The 10,591-nt window shown below is 41.3% G+C and overlaps 1 pseudogene; it reads right to left on the bottom strand.

Annotated features, from left to right (window-relative positions):
* Window positions 1-5,153: 5,153 nt before the first annotated feature.
* On the bottom strand, window positions 5,154-9,804 carry LOC136129334 (mediator of RNA polymerase II transcription subunit 1 pseudogene; annotated as a pseudogene).
* Between the last annotated feature and the right edge of the window lie 787 nt (window positions 9,805-10,591).

The following is a 10,591-nucleotide window of genomic DNA, read 5'->3' as shown; positions in this document are numbered from 1 at the left end:
AGAGAAATGCAAATCAAAACTACAGCGAGGTATCATCTCACACTGGTCAGAATGGCCATCATCAAAACATCTACAAACAATAAATACTGGAGAGGGTGTGGAGAAAAGGGCACCCTCTTGCAGTGTTGGTGGGAATGTAAATTGATACGGCCACTATGGAGAACAGTATGGAGGTTCCTCAAAAAACTAAAAATAGAACTACCATATGACCCAGCAATCCCACTACAGGGCATATACCTTGAGAAAACCATAATTCAAAAAGAGTCATGTACCATAATATTCATTGCAGCTCTATTTACAATAACCAGGACATGGAAGCAAGCTAAGTGTCCATCGACAGATGAATGGATAAAGAAGGTGTGGCACATATATACAATGGAATATTACTCAGCCATAAAAAGAAAAGGAATTGAGTTATTTGTAGTGAAGTGGATGGACCTAGAGACTGTCATACAGAGTGAAGTAATTCAGAAAGAGAAAAACAAAAACTGTATGCTAACACATATGGTTATATGGAATCTAAAAAAACAAATATGGTTATGAAGAACCTAGGGGCAGGACAGGAATAAAGATGCAGATGTAGAGAATAGACTTGAGGACCCGGGAAGCAGGAAGGGTAAGCTGGGATGAAGTGAGAGAGTGGCATGGACATATATACACTACCAAATGTAAAATAGATAGCTAGTGGGAAGCAGCTGCACAGCACAGGGAGATCAGCTCAGTGCTTTGTGTCCACCTAGAGGGGTGGGTTAGGGAGGGTGGGAGGGAGACACAAGAGGTAGGAGATATGGGGATGTATGTGTATGTATAGCTGCTTCACTTTGTTATACAGCAGAAACTAAACACCATTGTAAAGCAATTATACTCCAATAAAGATGTTAAAAAAAAGTTAGATCAAAACAATGGCTATATTCCCTGTGCTGTGTAATAGGTCCTTGTTTCTTATCTAGTTTTTACACTGTATTTTGTGCCTCTTAATTCCAAACCCCTATCTTGTCTGTCCCCTTCCCTCTCCCCATTGGTAACCACTAGTTTGTTTTCTATACCTGTGAGTCTGTTTCTGTTTTGTTATACACAGTCATTTGCTTTATTTTTAGATTCCACATATAAGTGATAACAGAGTATTTTTCTTTATCTGTCTGACTTATTTCACTAAGCATAATACTCTCTAGGTCCATCCATGTTGTTGCAAACGTCAGAATTTCATTATTTTTTATGGTTGAGTAATATTTCATTACACACACACACACACACACACACACACACACACACACACATATATATATACCCCAAATATGCTTCTTCATTCATCTGTTGATGGACATTTAAGTTGCTTTTATATCTTGACTATTGTAAATAATGCTGCTATGAACATTTGGGTGCATATTTCTTTTCAAATCAGTGTCTTTGTTTTCTTCAGATTATATACCCAGGAGTGGAATTTCTGGGTCATATGGTAGTTCTATTTTTAGTTGTTTTTGGTTTGTTTGTTTTTGGTTTTGTTTTTTTGGCCACACCCCTTGGCTGGCAGGATCTTAGTTTCCCGAACTCCAGGCCCATGTCGGTGAAAGCACCGTGTCCTAACCAGTGGACCACCAGGGAATTCCCCTATTTTTAATTTTTTGAGGAACCTTCATACGGTTTTTCATAGTGGCTGCACCAATTCACATTCCCACCAACAGTGCACAAGGGTTCCCTTTTTTTCACATCCTTGCCAATATTTGACTTTTTGATGATATCCATTCTAACAGGTGTGAGGTGATATCTCTCAGTTGTTTTGATTTGCATTTCTCTAATGATAAGCAATGTTGGACATCTTTTCAGGTGTCTGTTAGCCATCTGTATGTGCTTGAGTTGGGCTATTTCATAGCATCTCTTGTCCACATTGGGTAGAATGAGAAGACAGGTAGAGGGAATGAGGTTAGGGAAAGAACTGCACAATTCTTCCATTCCACAGTCATCAAGAAGTATATAATTAATCTTAAACCATGCTCAGTAAAGACACAAAAATCTTCTTGCTTTTGGCCAGCCAAACAGCCTTGTATCAAGCTTTATTGTTATTGCTGAGAAATACATATGCTGAGTGATATAGCACAATCAAGTGTGTGTCAGAGTCCATTTGGCTACTCAACTGGTTTGAAATATTAACCCTATTTCTAGATCAACAGATCTCAACTCCAGCTACCCATCAGAGTCAGCTTAGAGCTTTGTAAAAAGTACCATCACCCAGGTCCCACCTCAGACTAATCAAATAGAAATTTCTTGGGGTGGAAGGAAGGAAGAGAAGTTAGGGCTATGAATCAGTAATTTAAAATACATTCTCAAGTGATTATACTGTGTAACTCAGAATTAAGAAACACGGTCCAAGGCTGACATCTGGGGGTCCTAGGCTGTCCATGCCTTCTACCCCTTATCTGTCAGCTCCTGTTGAACCATCAAATCAAGGTGAGGTGGGGGGGAGTGTATTGTTCAAGGAGTTCTTATCAAACTAGCCACTTCTTATCTAAACAAATATTTTGAACTCTGTTCTTCTCGTTAAGAGTTTCAACCACAATTAACTTGATCCATATCACTATCTTCATTATTATAAAGATACTGTGGTGCCTTACCCAAAAATGTGTTATATGCCACTAAAAAACAGTATAATAGTAGCTAGTTAATGTATAATTGGTCTCTGAGTAAAGGTAGGGCAGAGTCCTTTCAATCTTGGATGTAGGATTTCATCTTCCTTATTTTCCAAATACTCTGACTTCAAAGAATACATAAGGCCAGAGTGAGCTTTGAGATGAGATTACAAAAATAAGAGCTAGCTTGTGAAGAAACTGAAGGTCATTCCTCTGTAATTGCACCAAATAAAATGTACTGCTCTCTTATATATAGAGAGAAGCCACTCCAGATTTCCTTGCATCTGTTATATTAACTAGTCTATTTCAGTTTTTTTTCTGTGTTGTTTTAAATAAAGTTGGATGGCAAGCTACACCTGTCATTCTAGTAGGTTAGTTTATGAATCAATTCTAGAGAATCTTCTGGTCAGAAATCCCCCTCTTACCTGATTTTCTTTCTTTTTTTTTTTTCTCATTGATTTCTAGTACCTATTCATATATACCAGATATTAAACTGTTATATAGTTGTAATATTTTCTCCCAGCCTCACATTGGTTTTCAAATGTATTTTTCAATATTGTTTATGGTTTCTTTTGTCATAAAGAAGTTTAAAGTTTTGTTTACCTTTTTTTTTCTTCATGGGTTTATGGTTTTGTGCTTTTTTTCCTTTTCTTTTGAAAGTCCTTTCAAGTTTATAGTTTTTTATTTGTTTTTTTACACTTAGCCATATATAGCATTTTATTTTTATCCATAAGTTTAAATAGTTAACTTTATTTTTTCCCCCAACTATAGGCAATTGCCACAGTGTTGTTCATTGACTAGCACACTCTCTACCTGATCTTTTGAAATGTCACATTTACCGTATTCTAAATTCCTATATGTATTAGATTGAAAGACACAGATTTTTTTTTTTTTTTTTTTTTATAAATTTATTTATTTTTGGCTGTGTTGGGTCTTCGTTTCTGGGCGAGGGCTTTCTCTAGTTGTGGCGAGCGGGGGCCACTGTTCATCGCGGTATGCGGGCCTCTCACTGTGGCGGCCTCTCTTGTTGCGGAGCACAAGCTCCAGACGCTCAGGCTCAGTAGCTGTGGCTCACGGGCCCAGTTGCTCCACGACATGTGGGATCTTCCCAGAGCAGGGCTCGAACCCGTGTCCCCTGCATCGGCAGGCAGATTCTCAACCACTGCACCACCAGGGAAGCCCCACAGATATTTTTAAAGGTTTTAATATGTGCTCCAAATTGCCCTGAGGAATTACATTTAGAAATTTATCTAAATAAATTTAGAATGTTGTTTTGGTCTGCATTTCTTTGATTGATGGAAGGCATGAACTTTAAAACATATATATACTTTTGATGTCCTGTATGCCATCTTATATGAATTGCTTCTTCATATCTTTTGTCCATTTTTCAATTTTGGTGTTCGATTTCACATTGATTTGAAAGGACTCATTATATATAAAGAATATTACCCCTTCATGTGTTTTGCACGATGGTTATTGTTTACTTTTAAATTCCAATCATGGTCTTTTTCTTTATAGTATCTGACTTTGCATATATAGATAAAAGGTCTTCCCCATTTCTAAGACCACACAGTCAACTAGACTATTTTCTTTTTTATTTTATTATTTTAATTTTTATATTTCTGGAGTCTTATTTTGATGCATGGTATTAAGTAGGAATCTATCTTAATTCTTTTTTTTCAGTGCTTGAAGCATCTTATTTTATTTTAGTTTTTCAAATTTTATTTTACTTAATTATTTTATAAAGCAGGTTTTTATTAGTTACCTATTTTATACATATTAGTGTATATTTGTCAATCCCAATCTCCCAATTCATCTCACCTCCACCGCCCCCCAACTCCGCTTTCCCCACTTGGTGTCCATATATTTGTTCTCTACATCTGTGTCTCTCTCTATTTCTGCCTTGCAAACCGGTTCATCTGTACCGTCTTCCTAGATTCCACATATGTGTTAATATATGATATTTGTTTTTCTCTTTCTGACTTACTTCACTCTGTATGACACTCTCTAGGTCCATTCACGTCTCTACAAATAACCCAATTTCATTCCTTTTTATAGCTGAGTAATATTCCATTGTATATATGCACCACATCTTTTTTTTTGCAAATGCATCAAGGAATGTATTATTTTATCATTTTCTGCCCAGCCCTTCAAATACATGCACTAAAATGAGTTTAAAACATGGCCTAAAAATGGAAAAAGGGAGAAAAAATATATATGAATATTTCCCACAAAACTGTTTCCCACCCTTCCCTCTCCCTAAGCCCTTCCCAACTCCTTCCTTTCATAAGCAAGTATTTTAACGTTTTTTTTTTTCTGGCAAAGGAACGAGTGATTCGTGGTAACCAGAATCAAACCCTATGGTGTCTTTAGTAGGGACTGGCTATGCCTTTCTAAATTCACCCCACTTATGTCAAAGCCATGCCATTTAAGATTCTTAAAACACAAAATCAGACCTGTCCTTATGGTGATCTGCCTATACACTTAGTTTTTCTCTGGCTATGGTTTTTGCTTTAGAAAGTAAGGTTCCTAGTTGCCAATCAGGGCCACATCCTTAAGATCGTCATTTTCCTCCTCAGTCATAAAGTCAGGGTTGAGCCGTGAGAGCCTGTCTGTAGATGAGATTGTGTTACTTGTCATAAACAAGGACTGGTCTCAAGACATGGGTGATTTAGACCAGCTCTCTGGCTTGATGCTATGAGATTTTTTCCTGTCTCAGTCTTTGTCCCAGTCCCGGTCCCTATCCTTGTCTTTCACTTTCTTCTTTTCGTTTTTGTGCTTCTTATGCTTCTCTGTGCTGTATTCTGGAAGAGGTCAGATGCCATCATCTGAGCTGGGACTGTTCTGATAAGACTTCTCTGCTATAGAGATGCCTGACTCACTTTCACTGTCCAGATTCTGGGGGGTATATGCTGGTGACTTACTATGGCTGAGAGAGCCATGTTCATGCTTTGGAGTGGAACCACTGATGAGTGGAGAGTCATAGCTTTTGGAAGAGGCCATCTGAGGCCTGAGCCCTTCTCCACTACTTTCCCCGGGTTTCTGCAAAGCCACTTTGGCCTTAATGCTGGGGGATCCCCCATCATACTTGCTGATGATAATTTTTGCCACACCTACGCTCCCCACATTTTTTGACTCTAGGTCTTCTTAGATGAATCCACCAAGCCCCCAAGGTGGAAACCTTTGATTTGTCTTTATTACTCTTCTCACGCTTGCCCTGGAACTCTCCTCCTGACATGTTATGTTTGGAGGACACAGGATGGCTAGAAGAATTTGTGCTCACCCCCACCTGGCCGTCCATTGGGTCTTCACCCCCAGGGCCACTGGTGACAACCCCATGCTTCAGTTTATCTATGACAGCTGTTACGGACAGCTTCTTATTTCTGCTGGGAGATTTCCCTTTGGAACTTCCATGCTGGTTCTGAGAGGATGACATGGAAGAGCCACTTGAGGAAAAGGAAGAGGAAGATGCTGTACAAGAGTTAGATGATGGGGGAGTTTTCTGAGACAATGAGCCTGAGGATGCTAACCCTGAAGATGACTTCATGCTGATGCTTGAACTAGTTCCAGACATGTGAGAAACACCAGAACCTGGACTGATAGGGGACTTGGCTTTAGAGGATGGGGGAGTCCCAGGAACAGGCTTCACTGGAGAGGCAAGCTTATCAGAGCCTCCAGGTGGCCTTGAATGGGAAGGGGATATGTTTGGTTTACTTAAAGAAGGATATATAAGTGACGATGGCTTCCCTTGAGGTTTCATCTTGGTGCTGCTGGAGCCACTGCTCAGTCTGTGCTTGGTAAAGGAGAGGAGCCAGGCTTCCCCCCAGACTGGGATGAATTTTTGGACTGGCTAGAACCCTAAGACCCCTGGTTAGAACATATACTGCTACTTAACTTGGAACTTGATGAACCTTCTGATTTACTTTTTCATCTTGCCTGAGTTGGAAATGGAAGATGAGGAAAAATGGCTATGATGGCTTTTACTTCTTGAGGAAGACACAGAACCACTGCTGGTATACTGACTAAGAGAGGAGGGCTCGCCCACCATCACGGTTCCCTTAGGAATATGAATAGTGATTTTGGGAATGGGTGGTATGGCAACACCTGGGGGAGTCTGAGATCTTCCTGAACTGCCTGGAGATTTGGATCCACCTGTACTAGTAAGTGGGGTGAAAGGTCAGTTAGAAGAACTGTGAGATGGAGACTTTCCCTCAGTGTCTGCCTTCTTCCACTTTGGAGGCTTATCTTTGCTTTTGCCATCATTAGAAGGGGTTCGACTGTGCTTCCCTGGTTTGCTGTCTAATCCTGGCTCTGATAGACTACTGTCTCTGGTGCTATTGCCTTCCTTTACTCTCTTTTGAGTCTTTTCTTTCCCTAAGTCCCCAGTGGTCAATAAAGGACTCTGGCTACCACTGTGATGCTCCATAAGATCTGTAGGACCCAAAGCCTTACCAGCCACTGCTATAATATTGAAATCAACTGTGTCAGCTTGGCTATTGCCTTTAAACTTAGTCTCCCCATTATCACCTCCAAGCATTGGCACCCCCAAAGTATTTAGTGCCTGAGATGCAAATCCTTTGAAATCATCATTATCTCCACTTTGGCTGCTTTCATCAAAATATTCTTCTCCAAAACCCCTTTGGCTCTGGCTGTTCAACAAATCAGGATTGAAATCTACTCCATCAGGAAAAAAATGATTGGTAGGAGAGTCACTACTGGGGCTTCCAGCAGCATCTGCAATAAGGTCAGCTGGATCAGTGTATGGATTTTCATTATTATTGGCTTGAAAGACAATCAGGGTCAAAGAGGGCACTCTGAGAATGCCCAGAGCTTGAAGAATGTCGAACAAGTGTGCCAATGGGTGGACAATCGTCACTAGTGCTGGGAAGCTTAGAAGTTTCTTTTGCAATGTCTGAAAGGATATCAGTTACATCCAGGCCAATGCTGTCTGAACTGTATAGTCGGACCATCGTTTGAATACTGGGTTGGGGATGAGGTACTGGTTGTGGGTAAGTTGTTGGGGGAGTGCTACACTGGCTTGGAGCTGGAGTGTTGTGTGGCGTATCCAGCGTGTCAGCTGTCATGTTGACATCAAAGATAGGGTTCTGTGAGTCAACATCCATTGAAAATAGCTCCCTCTGAAAGTCATCTTCAGTCTGGTGCTTGGGTTTGTCAGTTGATAATCTTTATGTCTTCTTCTTCCTCTGGCTGCTTCTCAAGCACATTTCCATCCGGGGTGTGCCAGAAGAGGAGTTCTGCCTTTCTAAAGGGCTGCTTCCATAAAGGGTTGAGAAATCCTGGGCAGGAATATCTTTAAGAAGGTTCATGAGCTTCGGGTGGTTCTCGGTGTTTCCAGCCTTCGAAGAGACAGGTGGCGGCATGTGATGAGGAGGGTCAGACTTGAGCCAATGGTAGACACCCTGTTCCCTGTTATTTGCAGCAAACTGGTAAGAACTTGGTTCTGAGACACCTTGCTGAAGTCCTCCCCATGGCCCACAGACTCGTGCCTATCTTTGATGCTCATGCTCATATTAAACAAGGTAATATGGACCCCCAGAAATGTGTTGGTTGGTGTAGTGGTACCACTCATTGGGTTGTTGCCTGTGGTCATGCCATACCCTGGGCTGCTAGCCAGGGGAAGGTTCTTTTTTACCATGTCTTCAACTGTCTCTGCAATGAGGGACAGTGCTGGGTGTTGGTCTGAATGGTTTCAGCTTTCCTCCGAATAGCCCTCATCGTCACAGGGATGGACACACATATTTGAACAACTTTGGCAATGAAGTCATCTGTGAAGATGAGTGCATCTGACAGTCCCTTGTAGAGTTTACAGCTCACATGTGTTGACTCCTGTACATCCATTACCACAGACACCAGGGAGTCATTCACAGGGTGCTGAAAAGATATGCTGAAATGGGACTCTGAGAGCGGACACACTTCTAATTGGAGGAGCCCAGGAGAATCTTCTTTCAGAATAGTTCTTTTGACACAGCTTCCCATTAGGGTGTTACAGGCCACATGGTGTCTGATCAGATTCAGGATAAGAGGAACCCAGCCAGCGTGCTGAAAGGTGATTTTGCTAACAAGGTTCCTGGTAGATTTCTACCATCTCTACCAACAAGGAGCATCCTTGTTGAGGGAATAGCAGTGCTGCTGACCTGGAACAGCAGCATAAAATCACATGTTGTGATTCAAAGGTACAAGGTCAGGGTCCTTTGACAGCTCTAATTGAGTGATCAGTTCATAGATGGGTACATAAGTTGGTTGGTTTTCAAACAATGGAATTCCTGTGCAGTTCTGAAATTTCTGAACAAATGCTCTAGATACTGGGATTGGCTGGGGAAATTTCAAGAAGAAACAGGCAGGAAGATCCACACTCTTGGCACTGGTGATTGAGGAGAAGGAAGGAGTCCATTTGTTGTCAACTGGATGTGACCCCATAATTAATGGTGCAGTTGGGAGTTTATACATAGCAAGATGTTCCTTTGATTGTCACTGACGCATTCATGCCCAAAGATCAAGGAACATTATTCTTGTGCAAAATGATAGGGGATGTAGTCTTATCATCCAGCATGTCAGAAGGAGAGGCATAATACTTCAAGTTAATTAAATGACCCCCACTTCTTGGAGTGAGATAGCCAACACTTCCATGAAGAATCTTATCCAAGGGACCAGCATTCGTTACTTTCCAATACATAACTGCCATTTTAGATAGATCTTGTTCTAGGGATTGGAGAGCCAAGAACATTCGGTCTTCAGTTTGTTATCCCCTGGGAGGTTATAAAGATTAACAAGACCCCTAAGTTGCTTAGAAAATTCATCAAAATTTTCCCCCTTAGCTGCTCTACAAACTCTGGACAGATCACAGGATTCTCTCCATGGCGAGCCACTTTTACATCACAAACCTGTCCTGTAGGATCTAACTGCACTTCCACATAGAACATATCTGATATGATGTAACATTCAGTGCCACTGGCACTGAGATGAGAGCTCAGTCCATTCTGGCTTGCTATAGACTCCAAACGGTCAGTCATTGCTGGTAAAGATGTTACAGGACTTGACGCAGAAGCTTAATGGTTTCACTCCAAGGTCTATTTTGGTTAAATTTTGCATGGAGCCGTTCCAAGAGAGAACTCATCTTACTCACCTTTTCGGACTCCTCGTTTTCCCCCTGAGCCCTCATCCTGACGGCAGGGAGAGCCTGAGTCCTACACAAGAGGATACGCCCTTCCCCACCACTAATTGAGGAACCAAGTTGGTTAGGGCTCCTGGGATGTAGGGCGCCTGCAGTCCCCGCTCTTCTCGGGAAGGCTCAGTCAGAAGTCCCTGGCCGCAAGAAGAGAAGGGTGCTCTTGGCCGCTGCCGTCTTCCCCAACAGAACCTGTACCACATCTTTATCCATTTGTCTGTCAATGGGCATTTAGGTTGCTTCTGTGACCTGGCTATTGTAAATAGTGCTGCAAAGAACATTGGAGTGCATGTGTCTTTGAATTATGGTTTCTCTGAGTATACACCCAATAGTGAGATTGCTGGGTCATATGGTAATTCTATTTTTAGTTTTTTAAGGAACCTCCATACTGTTCTCCATAGTGGCTGTATCAATTTACATTCCCACCAACAGTGCAAGAGGGTTCCCTTTTCTTCACACCCTCACCAACATTTTTTGTTTGTAGATTTTCTGATGATGCCCATTCTAACTGGTGTGAGGTGATACCTCATTGTAGTTTTGATTTGCATTTCTCTAATAATTAGTGATGTTGAGCAGCTTTTCTTGTGCTCCTTGGCCATCCGTATGTCTTCTTTGGAGAAATGTCTATTGCCCATTTTTGGATTGGGTTTTTTTTTTTTTTAATATTGAGCTGCATGAGCTGTTTATATATTTTGGAGGTTAATCCTTTGTCCATTGATTCCTTTGCAAATACTTTCTCCCATTCTGAGGGTTAGCTTTTTGTCTTGTTTATAGTTTCTTT

Source organism: Phocoena phocoena, chromosome 10, assembly GCF_963924675.1.
Source record: "Phocoena phocoena chromosome 10, mPhoPho1.1, whole genome shotgun sequence".
Classification (NCBI taxonomy): Eukaryota; Metazoa; Chordata; class Mammalia; order Artiodactyla; family Phocoenidae; genus Phocoena; species Phocoena phocoena.
Note: the sequence above shows the minus strand (reverse complement) of the source record. Positions and strands in the feature narration are given on the sequence as shown.